Raw genomic sequence first — 18,323 nt, forward strand, 5'->3', positions numbered from 1 at the left:
CAAAATACCACCAAATTGACCTGTTGGTAAGGCAAAACTGAGTTTATTGGTTATCGTGATAAGAGAGAAAATACCTTTACAAAGTCTAGCAGCTTCTCAGAAGAGCAAGGACAAAGTCAGGATATTTATGAAGATTTTGAAGTCTGGTTTAAAGTAGGTCTTTTGATGTGTGAGCTTGCTGAGGTTTGGGTATCATGACATAATAGTTTAGGATTGGTGGATACAGCAAAGCAAGGGTTTTGAGGTGAGGGTTTCATAGTGTCTTGGAGAGTTAACAATCATTTGATACTAACTATTGAAAATTTGAGCAGTCTGATGTTCCTTTAAATGGGTTTTCATAAAGTTACTGAAACAAACAAACTTTTTTCAAGTTGTATCTGCCTGGGCAAGAGCTTCCTGGAGTAGTAAAGTCATGTTGATGAAGACAGTAGTTGGTTTCCTTTCTCAGTGAGGTATCAAAAGATAACTGTGTGTGGTTGCTAACAAAAGAATTATCCGCTTAAATGTGTTGTTGGAAATTACAGAGGTGAACAGAAGAGGAAGCGAAAATATAATTTAATCCTATTGATAGGAGGAAGGAAGGAATGGTGGTGGGGGTGCTTTTAAAGACCTAAACCCTTGGGCTTCCCTGGTGGCACAGTGGTTAAGGATCCACTTGCCAATGCAGGGGACACGGGTTTGAGCCCTGGTCCGGGAAGATCACACATGCCACGGAGCAACTAAGCCCGTGCGCCACAACTACTGAGCCTGCGCTCTAGAGCCCGCAAGCCATAACTGTTGAGCCTTTGTGCCGCCACTACTGAAGGCCATGCACCTAGAGTTCATGCCCCAGAAAAAGAGAAGCCACCGCAATGAGAAGCCCGCACACTGCAACAGAGAGTAGCCCCTGCTCACCACAACTAGAGAAAGTGCACGCACAGCAACAAAGACCCAACACAGCCAAAAATTAAATACATAAATAAATTTATAAAGAGCTAAACCCTTATCTTTCATACAAGGAAATCCAGGATAATTTCCAAAATTGATAATTAAGAAATGGTAGTATATTTGGTGGGAGAGGCAGTACTCTTCATTATGAACCTTTCTTTTTTTTAACTATGTGAATATATGTTACTCTGGTAATTAAAAAATAATAATAATGAAGGAAAGGCTAATTAGCAATTGATTGTTCAGTAGAAAGACTAGAGAATAAGGGCTTTGGTTAGACAAGGGGTCATTGAATATCTTCTCCAAGTTTGCTCAGAGTGGTGAGGGGGGAGTGTTAGGGAGAGCATGGGGGAGGGGAAGAAAGTAGAAGCAAAGGGAGTGCTTGAGAAGTTTAGGCAGCAAGGAAACAAAGAAATAGGAGAGTCAGGAGGAGGGCACTCAGAGAGGAAAGGAGGTCTGCTTGTGACAGATGCAAAGGTGGCTGGGACCCAGCTGAGGGTCCTCTTTTCTGTCCCCTGCACTCCCTCCCTCTTTGCTTCTCCTTTTCCTCTTTCACCGGCTGTAACATGGGCCTGGAATAGTTTTTATTACAATTTTTGGTGTATTTATTGACTATAGTTTTATGTTTCCTGTTCATAATTGAAAAAGCAGATGAGTTAAACATTTTCTGTTTCTCACGAGAAAAAAAAATCAAACTAAATTGAGTTGCTTTTTATTTCTCTGTGGTCTTCAGCTGACTTCCTTCTGTGGGTGACTATTCTTCAAAGCCTTGCCCCTCCCCCACCCCTCAGCCTACACTATCCCCTTTGGTAAATGTAATCTGCCTTCTCATATGCCAGAATGTTTATTGTTTCCCTGGTGATTTGTGCTCTTCTATGACACTTTTCATTATTTTAACCTACTCTAGGTTTTATCTATGAGGTCATAAGTTGGTCACTTTGTAGTTTAGTATATAATATTCAAATTATTTCTAAACTTACTTTTGACCTTTGCATATATTTTCCTAGTAAAAAAGTGAAGCAGGAGTTTCATTCCACTTAGAAACTCAGGAGTCAATTTCAAGTTTTAGTTAAATAGTGATAATAAACACTTAGATTTTAAGTGTCAGCATATGAAAATCCTAACTGGCGGTTTACACAGGATGAGCAAAATTCCAGCAGTTAATTATTTACTAAAATAACCTTTTGTCTTTATCAGATAAATTTAGCTCAAATATACAGTTAGAAATGATGAGAAAAGATTAAGTAACCTGTATTCAATTTGAAAACTTCTAAGGAATTAAAGATTTCAGTGGTTGTAGGAGGCCTAGGGCAAGAAAGTCAAGAATTGGCATCACGGTGCAGCAGGGGTCCTGGACTGGAGTCGGAAGACATGAGGTGTACGTCTAGCCTCTTACAAGCTGTGTGACCTTACTGGCTAGCAAACTACTTAATCGCTCTGAGAATCTATTTCTTTATCTGTGAAATGGGGATAATGATACCATCTACATCATAGAGCTATTGTGAGGATTAATTGAAATAATGAATATGAAGTGCTTGGCATAGTGCTTGGCACATAGTAAGTACATAATAAATATTAACTTATGTATTATTGTATATGTATAATATTTATAATTTATTATATATAATATTTATATTCTATATTTATGTATATGGTGACCTTTGAACAACATGGGTTGGAACTGAATGGATCCACTTTTACATGGTTTTTCAATAGTAAGTACGACAGTAGTACACGCACGATACGCAGTTGGTTGAATCTGCGGATGCAGAACCACAGATATGGACAAAGTGCATATAAAGAGGGCCAGCTATGAGTTACACATGGATTTTTGACTGCATGGAGGGTTGACACCCCTAACCCCTGCATTGTTCAGGGGTCAACTGATTATATATTATATTTAATATATTTTAATATTTTATTAAAATATTAAAATTGTGTTCTATGAATATAATTAATAATCTATCATCAATGTTACTATGACTGCTGCTGCTACAAATTCACCATTTCGCTTCAGGCAAATGATTTTACCTATCTGGGTGTGTCTGTTACAATAGATGAGTTCTCTTATCTCTGTTTTTATGTGACACTCCAATTCGGCTCTCTTCTGCCTAAGACCACCCATCATGTGGTGACCTGTATTCTGTCCACAGGTAGGGAGATAGCAGACATCCCTTCTAAGGTTATTACATAAGCAAATTCAGTTATGCTTAGGTCTTAAGCAACATCAGAGTCTGTTGACAACAAACCTAAATTCTTTTCATGATCCATACATATTTAGCTGCTGAAACCCAGGATCCTATCTGAGGTCTTTTCCTTGTCAAGGCTGCTCAGCCTGTTTTCCCCTATTACTAGCTGCAGAACTAACCTGCCCAGCTTCTTTCTTTCCTGCTATCCCAGAAAACAGTTAAAAAAAAAAAAAAGAAAAGAAAAAAGTTCCCTTCCTCTTTTTGTTTTAAGAGCTATTCCACTAATCTCTGTGGAGACTCCTGAGGTTGAGGTAGTTCCCAAGGTTCTAGCAATTGGGTCCTGGTTTCTGTGTAATTGTCCTGAGAACTGAGTTCCTGCCCCCCTTGTATTTCCTGGATCTTGGTGGTTTCTCTCAGTGCTCACAGTCCCCAGTCTCCCACTCCCCTTTAAATTAGTAGAAAACTGAGGACAACTTGGGATTGTCCTGAGGTTGAAGTAGACCTTGTTCCTGACTCCCATGCTCAAAGGAGAGCATCTCATTCTGGGCTTTGCTCTGGGTCTGAATGTTATCCTAGGAGTTGTCTGCACGTTGGGGCAATTGAATGGGTCTCTGACGTCAGAATGGTTCCAAGTTCTTCAGGATGCATCAGCGCACCTATGACTTCCTGTCCAGATTTGGAGTCTTTCCAAGGAAAGCTCCCACTTCTCTCTCTCTCATTCCTAACATTCTCTTTTCCAGTTTTTGTTCTCTTTGCTTTTCAGTTTTTGAGGATTCTGTTGAGATACCCTCTAGCTCAGAGATTGTTTCCTCAGCTAGGTCCAGTCTACTAGCAAGCCCATCAACGGAATTCTTCATTTCTTGTCACAGTGTTTTTGATCCCTAGCATTTCTTTTTGGTTCTTTTTTGGGATTTCCATCTCTCTACTTACATTGCTATCTATTCTTGCATGCTGTCTACTTTATCCGTTAGAGCCCTCAGTACATTAATCATAGTTGTTTGAAATTCCTGGCCTAATAATTTCCAACATCCCTGCTGTGTCTGATTCTGATGCTTACTCGGTCTCTGGTGTTTTTTGCTTTTTGGTACTCCTTGTAATTTTTTATTGATAGCTGGACATGATGTACTGAGTAAAAGGAACTGCTGTATATAGGACTTGAGCAATGTGGTGTTGAGGTATGGGTGGAGGGGAAAAATTCTATAGTGCCACGATTAGGTCTCAGTCTTTTAGTGAGCGTGTGCTTCTGGACTGTGAACTTCACAATGTTTCTCAATTTTTTTTTCTCCTCCCCTTAGGTGGGACAGGATGCCCAGAGTGGGTTGGAGTTGGGTATTTCCCTTCCCCAGGTCATTTCAGCTCTGATAATACCCCAGTAGAATAGGCACTGGTTAACTAGTTTCCCCTGAGGGTAGGCCTTGTTAAGAACAACAGTGTAGGGGCTTCCCTGGTGGCGCAGTGGTTGAGAGTCTGCCTGCCAATGCAGGGGACACGGGTTCAAGCCCTGGGCTGAGAGGATCCCACGTGCCGCGGAGCAACTGGGCCCGTGAGCCACAATTACTGAGCCTTCGCGTCTGGAGCCTGTGCTCCGCAACAAGAGAGGCCACGATAGTGAGAGGCCCGCGCACCGCGATGAAGAGTGGCCCCCGCTTGCCACAACTAGAGAAAGCCCTCGCACAGAAACGAAGACCCAACACAGCCATAAATAAATAAATAAATAAATTTAATACTTGCTACTCTAACTAGCTCCTCTGACATCTCTCTGTATTCACTATAAAAAAAAAAAAAGAACAACAGTGTACTCTGCTCTATTTCAGTATGGTTCCTTTTCTCCTCCTCCTGCTGGAAGCATGAGAGATTTTTCTCCATTATTTACTGTGGAAACCTGGTCGAGCTCCTGGTGGTAAATCTCACAATATTGGGGGTGGGGAGGGGGGAGCCGTGACTGGGCCCCCCTGGAGTTTTGTTTTTGTTTTTACATCTTTATTAGAGTATAGTTGCTTCACAATGTTGTGTTAGTTTCTGCTGTATATGAAAGTGAATCAGCTATATGTATACATATATCCCCATATCTCTTCCCTCTTGCGTCTCCCTCGCTCCCACCCTCCCTATCCCACCCCTCTAGGTGGTCACAAAACACCGAGCTGATCTTCCTGTGCTATGCGGCTGCTTCCCACTAGCTATCTGTTTTACATTTGGTAGTGTATATATGTCAGTGCTACCCCCTAGAGTTTTAAACTCTCAGAGTCAATCACAGTTCAGGTTTCCCTGCCCAGGTACTGGTTCCCAAGATGGTTTCCATTCCCAGGTCTCTACTCCAGTTAGCGGTAATGACCTGTATTTGCCTGTCTGACTCTCCAATCTTGGGAGCAGTAGTGTGCACTGTGTCCTCCCCTCTCTTATAGATCCAAGAAAAGTTGTTGATTTCTCAGCCTGTTCAGCTTTTTACTCATAGTTAGGATGGGATGGCGACTTCCAAGCTCCTTACATGTAGAACTGGAAACTAGAAATCTAATGTTCTCTTTTTAATTAATTCTTAATTATAAAAGTAATGCATGAATAAACTATCCTTGAAAAAAATTAATATATTCCAAATAAGAAGAGACTTCTTTGTATTCCATCCCCAGTCTTATTCCCATCTCTTTCTCCTTGGAGGTTTCCACTTTTATCATTTTGATGTGTATTCTTCCAGATTTAATATGTATGTGCATATACTGGAGACCTTTATTAATATATGTAGATCTACCTAATGTTTTAAAGTGCTACAGTAATCCACAGTATGGCTGCACTCTGCTTTATTTAGCAATTTCCCTTCTGACAAACTTTGATGTTACTTCTGCCTTCAAGAAATAAATTAGTGCTAAATGAAAGAAACCAGTCACAAAGGACCACATATTGTAGGATTCTGTTTATATGAAATATCCAGAATAGGCAAATCTATAGAGGCAGAAAGTAGATTAGTGGTTTCCTGGCTGGGGGTGGGAGGGAGAGCAATGTTGGGAAGTGATGGCTGAGGGCTACAGGCTTTCTTTTCAGGGTAATGAAAATGTTCTAAAATTGATTGTGTTGATGGACACACAACTCTATGAATATACTAAAAGCCATTGAATTGTACACATTAATTGATGAATTATATGGTATATGCATTATATCTCAATAAAGCTATATAAAAGAAAAAGAAATATATTAATAATCTCATTAGACATGCTTCTTCAGGCCTGGTTGAATCAGAGGCCATCTCCAAGGACTGCCTACTGGTGCTGCTGGTTTTTAACCTCAGCTCCTCATCTATACAGGTAGCGTGTTCTGTGAGAAGCCTAGTCTCTTTAGCAGTTAAAGTGTTTTAGGTTTGAGCCATGACCTATGTGACCTGTGACCTTTGTGGAGAAGTGAGGAGGGGGTAGACAGGGGCTGAGTGGTGCAGAGCTCCTGACGCTTTCCATCATCTATCCTAAGAGCAGGAGTCAAGCGGGAAGCTTGCTCTCCCCCATATCACTTGTGAGTCTAAAATGGAAGGCAGCAAACTCAATGTCCTCCTCATCATCCTTGTGAGCCTGAGCAATAGACAATACTTCCCAGAGTGGGCTCCCCAAAGAGCTCTTCAATACCTCCTGGTAAAAATGGGCCCTTTCCTTAGTAGTACAAAGATGTTCTATATACCAGGCTCAACAGTCAGGCTTACCAAAGAGGCTGGAGCAATTTCTGTCTCCTCTGTACTAAAGGCCTCTCTGTGAAGGCTTTTCTACAATAGAAGTGGGTTTCAGATTTTGTATTGCTGACTCTGGGCACTAATAGTAAACACTGCTATTATATTAGAAAACATTAAATAATCAATCACCACATGTTGAATGCCTAGTATATACCACTCGCACTAGTAAATTCTCACAAGAAACCGTATGACAAAGGTATTATCTCCTTTCACAATTGGGGAAGATAAGGTTAAGTAGCTAGCCTGAAGTCATGCAGATCTATTGCCCCAAAGCCTATGCCCCTTCTACTACATTATGCTGTCTTCCGTGTATTTTAGCCTTGAATATCATGCTAAGCACCTGAGAACACGAGGTCGGAGGGCTTACTCGATTAATCCCTGTCTCATTCACCACCTCTCGCAGGCTGCTCCACACACAGCTGGTTCCTGGTACATGTCAGTGGAAATGTACTCTTAGTACCTTCTGCCTTACATCGTCTGTGCAGGCCTTGTCTGAGCATGGCCATGTACTACCTGAGGCATGAGCTCCCTATCGGGTTCACACAGGAGGCCAGGTGGAGCCTCTGACTGACTCTGAGAAGGGGATTTTTTTTTTAAAAAGAGGATGTTAAGAAGAGTCTAAAGGGAAATCTTAGGAAATTAAAATCTGTGGAATCAGCATGAAGGCTGCCTACGGATTGCATTAGTCATGGAAGGTAAATTCACTCTCAAGAAAGCAGAAAAGTGGAGAGATAGGGAGGATGCAGTTGGCAGGATGCAAATGATAGGTACAGGAGTTAACACAGTACCTTCAGAAGGAAGAAGCCCAACCCCAGTCCTCCCTAATGCACATGAGCATGTGTGGGTCAGATTAGGAAGGAGAGAAAATTAGAGGATGGCCAAAGCAGAATGATGCACATTGAGAATGATGCACATTGAGATATGGTTACATGTTCATAGAAACAAATAAAACTGACCTCTGGAACACGCAGATGCTATCTCAAGACAAAAAGAAAAATCATCCACTAGAGTGTCTTGCCTCAATGGAAGGGAGATACTACTGTATTTGGAAAGTAGTTTTGTTTTGAAATTAGATGTAAAGCCAGATAAGAACAGAAAAGGATTAAAGGGATCTTCTTCCTCCGGATTAGAACTTCAGGACTTGGAGCTCAGAATAGATAGATAAAAGTCCTTGTGAGACAGACAGCTTTGAAAATAAGGCTGGCCTAACTGCCAGTGCCAGAAATGAATCAGGCTGGACTTGAGGACCCTTTCTTGCCTACCAATTATTTTGTGTGAGATATTTTATATAACTTTGTTTTAGAGGGACTTTTGAATGCCCTCTATTCTGCTTGTAATTTCTTCATCTCATGAAATAAGTCAGCGGTCCATGAACATTTTAGCTTCAAAACTGGAGTCGGGTCTCTGGAGTAAGTAAATCTTTAATTCACTCCTAGGTCTACTATGGACATGTTAGGAGACACGAGTCAGCTCCTCAATTGTTCCTCAATGTCTCCTTTTGTAACAGAGATAATGTAGTTTTATTGGTCAGTGACCTCAAGATAAATGCTTTTAAAAATGTAAAATTATTTTACTCCTTTGAAACCCGTTCAACAATCATTCATTAAATATTGGTCTCCTTTGTGCAAGGTACAGGGCTAGAGTCTCTGGAACATGATCCCATGCTTAATCCATAGGATTATTGTATCAGGCAGCAAATGGACCAAGCAGTGACATGCATTAGGTCTCTTCTACTTTCTTTTCTAGAAATATTTCTCCTGGAGTCCGCCTCTGGTATTTCCTGAGTTTTCCAAGTTTAGATAATAAATCTTCCATTGCACTAGGATAACTTAATGCCTTTATTTGCCTGAATTATATTTTTAAAAGAGAGTTGTATATTCCTGCTGCCCTCAATGAGGCCACAATAAGCATATTTCATTAGATTTATACGCTTGAGATTTTATACTATACAGTACCAAGAACTTTAAACATACAGTAATTAACACTATACAACTGAAAACAGAATCTGGGAAGGAATAGTATTTATTGAATTACGCAGGATAGATTATTTCAAGCCTCAAACTTCGAGTCAGAAGATCCAAGGTACAGTTTGGTCAAGATCCAGTTGACCAATGCTGGTTAGTTGTCTACCCCTGGACCCCTCATCTCTGGCCACAGGGTCACATTGTACAAAGGGCTGCTTCTATAGTAACCATCAGATGGCTCTGTTTTAATAAAAAAAATTAAGGGAATTTGTAGATGGGGGCTGAGCAGACAAAACAATGAAACCAACTACCAGGTGACCACTAACTGCTGGATTCCTGTTCTTAGCACAGGGACAATTAAGAGCTAATTATTAATTAACAGTTTATTTTAAAAAGCAAAACAAACTTTCTCATAGTCCAGAGGGAGAGCTCTGAAGCAGCCAGGACATATTTCTTAAAGAAGAAAAGTCAGCAAACATTCATTCTAATACCTACTGGGGACAGTGTATCTTACTGTGTGGTGAGGGCATTGGAGTGATAGAAGCCATGCCACATAGACATTAGCAGCTAGGGCAAAATAATGGACCATAAGCTGAACAAAGAAAGATCAGGTAAGTGTGGAATAAGGCTCCTTAGGGGAGGACTTCCTTCAAGGAGAAGGAATGTTCAGACCTGGCTTTGGAAAGAGGTGAGGGTCAAAGAAGGGGCAGCTTGGAGAAAGGATTCCGCCTGCCAGGAAAAACCCTTTGAGACAACAAGCGGGTATATTGGGAAGTGGCAGTAGATGCCAGCGAGATATAAAACAGCTGGTCCAGAGAAGGCCTCTTAGCACTTAGATGGACACAATTAGCAATTGGGGCCATGTTGGGCTCTCAATTCAGAGAGGAAAGTCAATGGAAGCGGTGTTTGAGAAAGCTTCTTTTGCAGCAGCTCTTTGGGAGTCAGTGGAGTAGGAGAGTCCAGGAAGCAGGAAAGTCTTCTGGGCGTCAGCCCGGGTCTGAGTCGGAGATTGGAGCTCTCCTGGAAGAAGTGAATGGGAGAGACTTCTGGGTGGAGGAGTCTCCAAGAGTGATCCTGTTAATATCCTCCTTCACCTCCTCATCTTTACGCCCCAGAGCCTGGTTCCACGTGGACCAGACAGGAGTAACCACGCACAGGTTTTATACTTGATTAGAGAGAGGAGACTTGCTGGTGGAGACCCGGAAAGGCTTTCTGGGATAAATTTGGAAAGATGAATTGAATTTTGACAGGTACATGGTACTTGATGAAGAGGAGAGAGAGAGAATGAGAAGGAATATATACTTGCAAGAGTAGAGGTAGTATTTTAATCTTGGTTCAAAATGCTACATGGTATGTTATGGCTCTTTATAATTTAATTAAATTCGGATTTTATAATTTAAATTTGTAATTTAATTTTATAATTAGATTATAATTTATATTTCAATTAAAACTAGAGAGAGAAGAATGGAAAGCTAGATAGTCTGGACTATTTTATTTATAACAGCTTTATTGAGATATAACTCACATAACAGAAAATTCACTTTAAAGTGTACAATTCAGTGGTTTTAGTATATCCACAGAGTTATGAAACCATCACCACTCTCTAATTTTAGAACATTTTCATTACCCTAAAAAGAAACCCCATACCCATGAGCAGTAGACGGACCTATTTTAATTTAAAACTCACGAACGCAATGAGAATGGAGGTTCTGATTGCCAGGAATTCTCTTTCTTAGCTGGATAGATACCTCGAATGACTCTCATTAATCTTTGAGTCCCATGTCACGGCTGCTCTAGGGAAAAACATCCTGATGTGACCAAGCTGCAGGGATGAAGAGGAAAGGGCCTGGAGCACTGGAGCCCAGAAAGGAGGGACAGGTAAGAGAACCCGGGGAGAGAAAGGGAGCTGTTGGGCCCCGAGGGAAGGAGAAGCCAACTTGGGTTAAGGTTGTGGAGCAGAGAGCAAGGCAGCACTTCCCAGCAGCCCTGGTAATGCAAGAATCTGATAGGACAATTGTGCAACTGCTCTTGCCCCGCAGACCTTCCGGGGCTCACCTGAACAGGAAGTTATTTCCCTGTTGCTGTGCCCCCTCCCTTGGAGCCTTTGAGCGTGCTCATCTCCACCTTTCTGCCCTGGTGCTGCTAAGTGCCAGGCCTGAACCGGGGACCGTGTCTGAGTTATCTCCCAGAGGTAATTAATCCTCACAACGGCCCTATGAAATTGAGATGGCTGTCCCTCTTTTTGAGAGATTAACAAACTGCAGCTCATAGAGTTAAAGTAACTTGCTTAGAATCGTATACCTGACAGGTGCCAGAGTGTATTTCAAACCCAGGACTCCAACCAGGACTCATTTAGCTTCTAGGTCTTTACTGTCACTGCCTCAGTGGGGTCAACGTCCTTATGAAACCCTCTTGACTCCCCAGGACAGAGAACCAAGGTATAAGAAAAAGTCTACTACCCAAGACTGATAAAAGCACTGTGGTGACTAAGGTTAGAAACATCTTTGAACCCCTCACTCATGTTTTTGAGAGCGATGTGATCTTCCCAGCCGTGTCTTTTCTGTGTTAGCCCTTTGCACATCTGGCATGCTAGATCCCAGATGTGTGATTTTCATCCCATGTGGTGGGGCCATAGTACTGGGGATCCTGCCTGTTCAGCTGTGCTCGTGAAGGCCTGTTTCTTTGACAGGGCCTGCAGGAGGTGGCTAGTGGTGCTTTTGTAGCCCCTGATTTATTACTGTCTCCAACCAGACACAAGTGCTACACAATTTTGTACACACGTGTGCATGCTTGTACACACACACTCACACTCACACCCCATCCATTTGGAGAGGAACACAAAGAAGGAAACATTCACAAGGCATCACTGTTGATTTCTCTTTTCTCCCAGATCAACTGGTCTGACTTCTCCCTGTTGCCTCCTTTGCCTGTGGTCTGTCAGCTGGAGGTGATGACAAGGAATATTTCAGACTCTTTCCCCATCTGCTCCAAACACCAGGAAGCTGCAGGCCTGCTTCCCCCCAGGCCAGCTTAGAAATCCTGGTGTCAGGATAGAGCAGCCTTCCAAAAGCCAACCACAGAACATTTAATACCTGTGCAAACCCCACAGAGAATTCATGTGCCATGGGGTCATGGCTTTATGAGTGTTTCCATGACATGGTATTATTACACCCCAGATCTCTCACCTCATATGTCACTCAAGCATTCTCTGTCAGGAAACCAAGGAATAAACATCCAAAAAGAAGATTAATATTAGAGAGACTAAAAGAGTAAAGTTCACCCAAACCATATGGTTCAGCTCAGAATGGATGTGTATCAGCCCTACTCTCTCCCCTCACCCCTGCCTTCCACCTCATCTCCTCTCACACTCCAGACAGGAACCCCTTTACAGCAGTGTTGCTTGGCTACCTGTGTCAGAGTCAGCAAGGAAACTTGTTAAAAATGCAGATTCCTGGGAATCATCTTTATGGGGAAATGGCCACAAGAAGCAGACCATCAACCCCTGTTTTATGTACAATAGAATTCACTATGCACTTTCATGCATTTTGTCATGTACAATAGAATTCACTACTTCCTTGGGCAGCTGAGTTTAGTCTAAGATAATTGTAATGAGGGGAAAGATCTCTTTCATTGGGCTGAATTTGACCTCCTATAATTCTCACCCACTTTTCTTCCCATTTTTCCTCTTCCCTCTGGAGCCACAGGGACTAAGTCACCTCGCTTCCATGGGAGAGCCTCTAGCTTAGACCCTTCTGAGTCCCGGCTGAAGAAGGAGAGAACTGAATCCACTCACTGGACTGGTATAGCCAGTCAGGGTAGGGCACTGAAGCAAAAATCTTTGACCTTCCGGGGTCTTGCAGAGGCCTGGAGCTGAGTGTCTTTGTTAAAAGCCCAGCCTCTAGACTCCTGTTAGGGGCAGATCCTGGATGCATGCCCTTGGGTAAGACGTCCCCTCTCTCTGTGGCCCATTTCTTCACCTGCAAAAACAAGGATGATGATGATGATGATGATATTATAAGTTTTGTGAAGGTTAAATAAAATAATACATGTAAAGCTCTCACAAGAGTGTCTGGTATATATTAAGTGCTCTATAAGTATCATTATCATCATCATCATCGAGTGGGAAGACAACAAGGAAAAAAATTCTTCCAGTTTTCCTACTTAGGTTTTCTGCTTCCTATTTTTCCATTCCACAAATTGACAAAAAAGGAAAGGCTTATGAATATAAGGCTGTTACGTAGACCATGAGAACAAGTTGTTCTGCTCCACTGAATATCAAGTAAAATGATGTGGGCAGCACTCATAACGGGAGGGATTGCCATTAGTGGGGTGACTGGAATGCCCAGCAGTTTGCCCAGAATTGCCCCACTTTTTCCTGTTGTAATTATTAATACCCTTAAAAATGTCCCAGTTTGGATGATAATTGTTGAGTCTCCCCAAACATTAGATTTTCAAAAGACATTCAATGTAGGTTAGAAGCATTAAGACAGGTTACTAAGAGAGCTTGTGAAATCTCTTCCTTGGAAATATTTAAAACATGCCTGGCTGGGATGATTTAGAACAACTGCAAATAAGTACTCATTTATAAACCCCTAAAATGCTTTGTTTGGTTTGGTTTAACTAAACTGCCTTGCCCTGCCCCCAGGAGGTACGTAGGTAGTAAAATTAATGTAAACAACATTCTTAACTACTCAATTTGCCAAACAAAAATTTCTCTGTGCTATGGGCTAGTGGATGTGAATGAGCAACCATTATGAGTTTAGAGCCAGTGACACTGCCTCAGATTGTGGAAAAGAGATACTGTAGGTTTGGAAATTAACAAATTCTTGGACAACTAAACATTTGAAATAAGAATGCAGACTACTACTTGGGTAAGACTATTGTAATAATTAACAACATGCCAGGTAGTGTACAGATATTAACACATTTCATCCTCAAAAAACCCCATGAATTTAGTACTACTATTAAGCATAGTTACAGATAAGAAAACTGAGTCACAGAGAGATAAGGAACTTGCTCAAGTTAACGGCAGAGTCACAATTTGTCCCAGGCAGTTTGGATCCAGAGCCTATGCTCTTCACCACTGTACTGCAAACTTCCCGGACAGATAGAACGCTTCCGTTTAAATGAAGTGGGGACAATAGTACTGAGGGAAACAGACTGGTCTTCGCTGAGGAATAAATGAAGAAAAATTGTATTTAATCCTCCTGACGTTTAATCCTCATGACATCCATGGAAAGTAGGTATCACATTTACATTTCACAGTTAAGGAAAGTTAGGGCTTAGAGAGGTTAAGGAGTTTGCCCAGGCCTCATAGCAAGTTAGAGGCAGAAGCAAGATTCTGACTCAGGAACCTATTATGGACAAGTACCTATTATGGACATTTCATTTAGATTTGATCATACAATATATGGCCTTTTGTTAATTGCTTCTTTCACTTAGCATAGTGTTTTCAAGGTTCATAAATTTGTAACATGTATTTGTACTTTTTCTTTTTATTGCCAAATAATATTCCATTATATGTGTGTATCACATTTTACTTATCCACCCAACAGTTGATGAATGTTTGTGTCCAGTTTTTTGTCCATTATGAATGTTTTTGTACAAGTTTTTTGTGTGCACATATGTTTTCATGTTTCTCTTAGGCATATACGTAGGAGTGGAATTGCTGGGTCATATGGTAACTCTATGTGTAAACTTTTGAGGAACACATGTATCCTTTTAATTTTTTAAAAAGCCAGGACCCCCAGAACCACTTATATGATAGTTGGAGCACAGATTATCTTAAAATTAGTTGTTCCATGTCAAGCCTCTTATAAAATCAAATAACAAAGAGAAAAATAGAATAAAAAATACGAAACTCATCCTCAAGAGAGATTGAAATATACATTGAATAATTTGTTCATATTACAATTTTTTGTGTGTGTATCTATTATATACAAGAAAAGACCAGTGGATTTGAAGTTAAAAGATCTACTCACTGCCTTTCCAAGCTCTCTTGAAAGGTGTCTGTGAGGCTCCAATGGGATCGGGTGCTTAGTATACTGTAAATGGCTGTTCAGTTGTGAAGGAGTTGTAGTTGGAGTGTTCTCAGGGAGGTGAAGTTCTCCTGAGGTGGACCAAGAAAATGCATTCAATAGAGAAGAAAAGGCCTGAGAGGCAAAGAGGAAGGTGGACCCTACATGGGGACAGGACTAGGCTTTTGTCTCAGGCTGCTCAGGGCTTATCAGGAGGCCCCAAAGAAAGGGGCAGGGCCCAGGACCACCTGTGAGGTGCATCTCAGGGCAGAGACAAGTCCTGTGTGGCTTCGTCCCTTCCTCTGCCTGCTCTTTATCCCAATAAAAACTGGCTGGGAGAAGAAGGTAGCACATGACCTCATACTTTAGGAGACTGCAGTCTCACTAGCAAAGGAATACGGAGAAAGAAGCAAGTTGTGACCATCATTCCCAGTACCTAGGACTGCTGTGGTGGTTGGGGGAGGAGACTTTCAAGGAGATTTAGGGATGCAATTGGGAGTAATGATAGGTAGAGCTACAGCTGTGGCCAAGGGATTTAGAGAAAACGAGAGAAGTGAGCATGGATGAAACAGATTCTTTATAACCCCAGCTCTGCATTCCATTTTTCAAAACCTTTCAATAGTCTGAACTACCTATAAAATGAAGTCCTTAGTGAGACATCCATGACCCTTCAAGGTCTGACCCCAGCTTTATTTTCCAACCTTACTTCCCATTGCTCCCCTTCAGTACCTCTAGGGTACTTACTCTCTCCCAAATAAAACCAGAATCTAGCCTTTGTCTGGAATTATCTCCTTTAGTCTCTGTGTAGCCAAATAACCGCCAGTTCTTCAAAGCTCAGCTCACAAACTATCTTTTCCACAAGCACTCTCCAAAATCTCCACACCCTCCTTCCCAGACAGAATTAATCTCAAACTTTCCAGGATACATATAATGCTTTTCCTGTGTAATGACACTAACAGGTTGTCTTTATTTCTCATCAGAGGGTAGGCCTATCAGGGGCAAAGACTGTCTCTTAATTCACCTGTCCCTGATATAGGGTCTGGCATGTAATAGGTATTCAATAAATGTTTGTTGAATCAGTGGGTGGATGACAATGAAATAGAGATGTGGATAAGGGGAGCAAGAAGGGAGTTGGGGGATAGGAAGCTGGACATAATCAGATAAGTGCCAGTGCAGGCCAGGAGAGGAGGCTTCAGGTGAGATGATAAGAGATATGCTAAGGTATAGTCAGCTGGGAGTGGAGATTGGCGGTGGAGAGCACAAGTGGGCAGAGGAGAAGGGAGTATTCAGGGCAAAGAGGGAGCTCTATCCTAGGACTCAGACTTGAGCTAAAGAACCAACTGACAGAATGGCTTTTAATCTCAGGGATAAACTCAGATGCCTACAGAGGCTGGACAGGGAGCATGGGTGAGTGAGGCGAGTGGGGAGCAATGCGAACCTTCTGTGATGGGCACAGCCTCTGCTCAGCCACAGTGGGTTCTTGCAGGTGAGCCACCATGGATAGATCTTGAAACATTTTCAAGAGAAGCCAGAAATATGTATTTTTGGTAAAATCTCCCGTTTGTGAAATATTAGAAACTAATTAGAGTTCTTAAAACTTTTTACTGGAACATAATATACATATACATATATATATATATATATATATATATATATATATATATATATATGTAGATACAGAAATGTACACATATCCTAAGTGAATTTTCACAAACCAAACACATCCATGTAACCAGTACCCTGATCAAGTATCAGAATATTATCAGAAACATGCCTCAGATGCTCCCTTCCAGTCCTTACTGTCTCTTGACTTCCAATATCACAGAATAATTTTGCCAGTTTTATATGCTATATAAATGGAATCATGTAGTAGTTCATTTTTTGTGTGGCTAGGTCTTTCATTCAACATTATGCTTGAGGGTGTAGTTGTAGATTGCTCATTCTCAGCTGTATAATATCCCACCGTGTGAGTGTGCCACAACTTATACGTCTGTTCTACTGCTGAAGGACATTTAGTTTCAGTGTTTTAACTACTACACACAATGCTACTAGGAACATCTAGTAGATGTCTTTTGGTAAACATATGTGCACATTTCTACAGAGTATATACCTAGGAATGAAGTATAACGGTCATAAAATAGATATATATTCAGCTTTAGTAGATACTTCCAGAGTGTTTGTATAGATTTACATTCTCACCAGCAATGTATGAAAGTTCCAGTTTCTCCACAACCTTGTCAACCGTGATTTTTTTTTCATTTTAACCATTCTCATGCATGTGTAGTGGTATTGCATTGTGGTTTTTATTTATATCACCCTGATGAATATTGAAGTTGAAAACCTTTTCCTATGTTCACTGGCCATTTAGATAGCCTGTTTTATGAGGTGACTGTTCAAGTTATTTTCTCATTTTTCTATTGAGTTATCTATCCTTTTCTTTCTATATTCTGGATGTGAATCCTTTGAGAGACAAATGTACTCGGAGTATCTTCTCCCACTCAGTCACCTGCCTTTTCACTCCTGAGTGTCTTTTGATAAACACAAGTTCTTAACTTTAACATCATCCAATTTATCAATTTTCTCTTTATGTTCAGAATTGTTTGTGTCTCGTTTAAGAAATATTTGCAGACTTCACTGTCACAAAGATGTTATCCTATGTTTCCTCTAAAAGTTTTATTGTTTTACCTTTCATATTTGACTCTGCAATCCATCTGGAATTGTTTTATTGTATGATATACGGTAGGGTCAGTAAATATTTTTCCAGATGGATATCCAATTGTCTCAACACCATTTACTAAGAAAGATCATCCTTTTCCCAATGCTCCACAATGTTGCCTTTGTCATAAATCAGGTTATCATATATATGAGGGTCTGTTTCTGGATTCTGTATTACATTTCATTTGTTACTTTGTCTATTCTTGCACCAAAACCTCAGTGTCTTAATTACTATAGCTTTGTAATAAGCCTTCATATCTAATGGTGTAAGTCTCTTCCAGGTTTGTTTTTCTTCTTCAAGGTTACTTTAGATATTTTTGGCCCCTTGCATTTGGTCTTTTTCATGTGAATTTTAAAGCCAGGTTGTGAATTTCTGCAAAAAGAACCTCCTGAAGATTTTTTTTGTTTTTTTGGTTTTTGGTTTTTTTAAAATAACATCTATGCAAGGGTTGAAATTTAATAAAATAAATAATTTAAAAAAATTTTTATTTTATATTGGACCATAGTTGATTAACAATGTTGTGTTAGTTTCAGGTGCTCAGCAAAGTGATTCAGTTATACCTGCTGAAGTTTTGATAGAAGTTGAATTATATCTGTAGTTTAATTTAGGGAGAATTAACATCTTTTTCAATGGTGTGTCTTGCATTCCATTACTATGGTCTATCTCTTCATTTATTTAGATTTCTTAGTTCCTCTCAATAATTTCAGTTTTCAGAGTAGAGGCCTAATATTTCATTAGATATATTCCTAGATATTTGATATTTGTTTAAGTTATATCTTTTATAAAGTTTTTTCTATGTAGTTG

General features: G+C 40.6%; 1 protein-coding gene across 7 annotated transcripts in view; it reads left to right on the forward strand.

Annotated features, from left to right (window-relative positions):
* HPSE2 (heparanase 2 (inactive)) overlaps positions 1-18,323 on the forward strand; it is a gene marked incomplete at its 5' end in the record, with an annotated part of 626,538 nt that overhangs the window by 524,367 nt on the left and 83,848 nt on the right. The window lies entirely within an intron of this gene.

Source organism: Balaenoptera physalus, assembly GCF_965194825.1.
Source record: "Balaenoptera physalus genome assembly, chromosome: 14".
Lineage (NCBI taxonomy): Eukaryota > Metazoa > Chordata > Mammalia > Artiodactyla > Balaenopteridae > Balaenoptera > Balaenoptera physalus.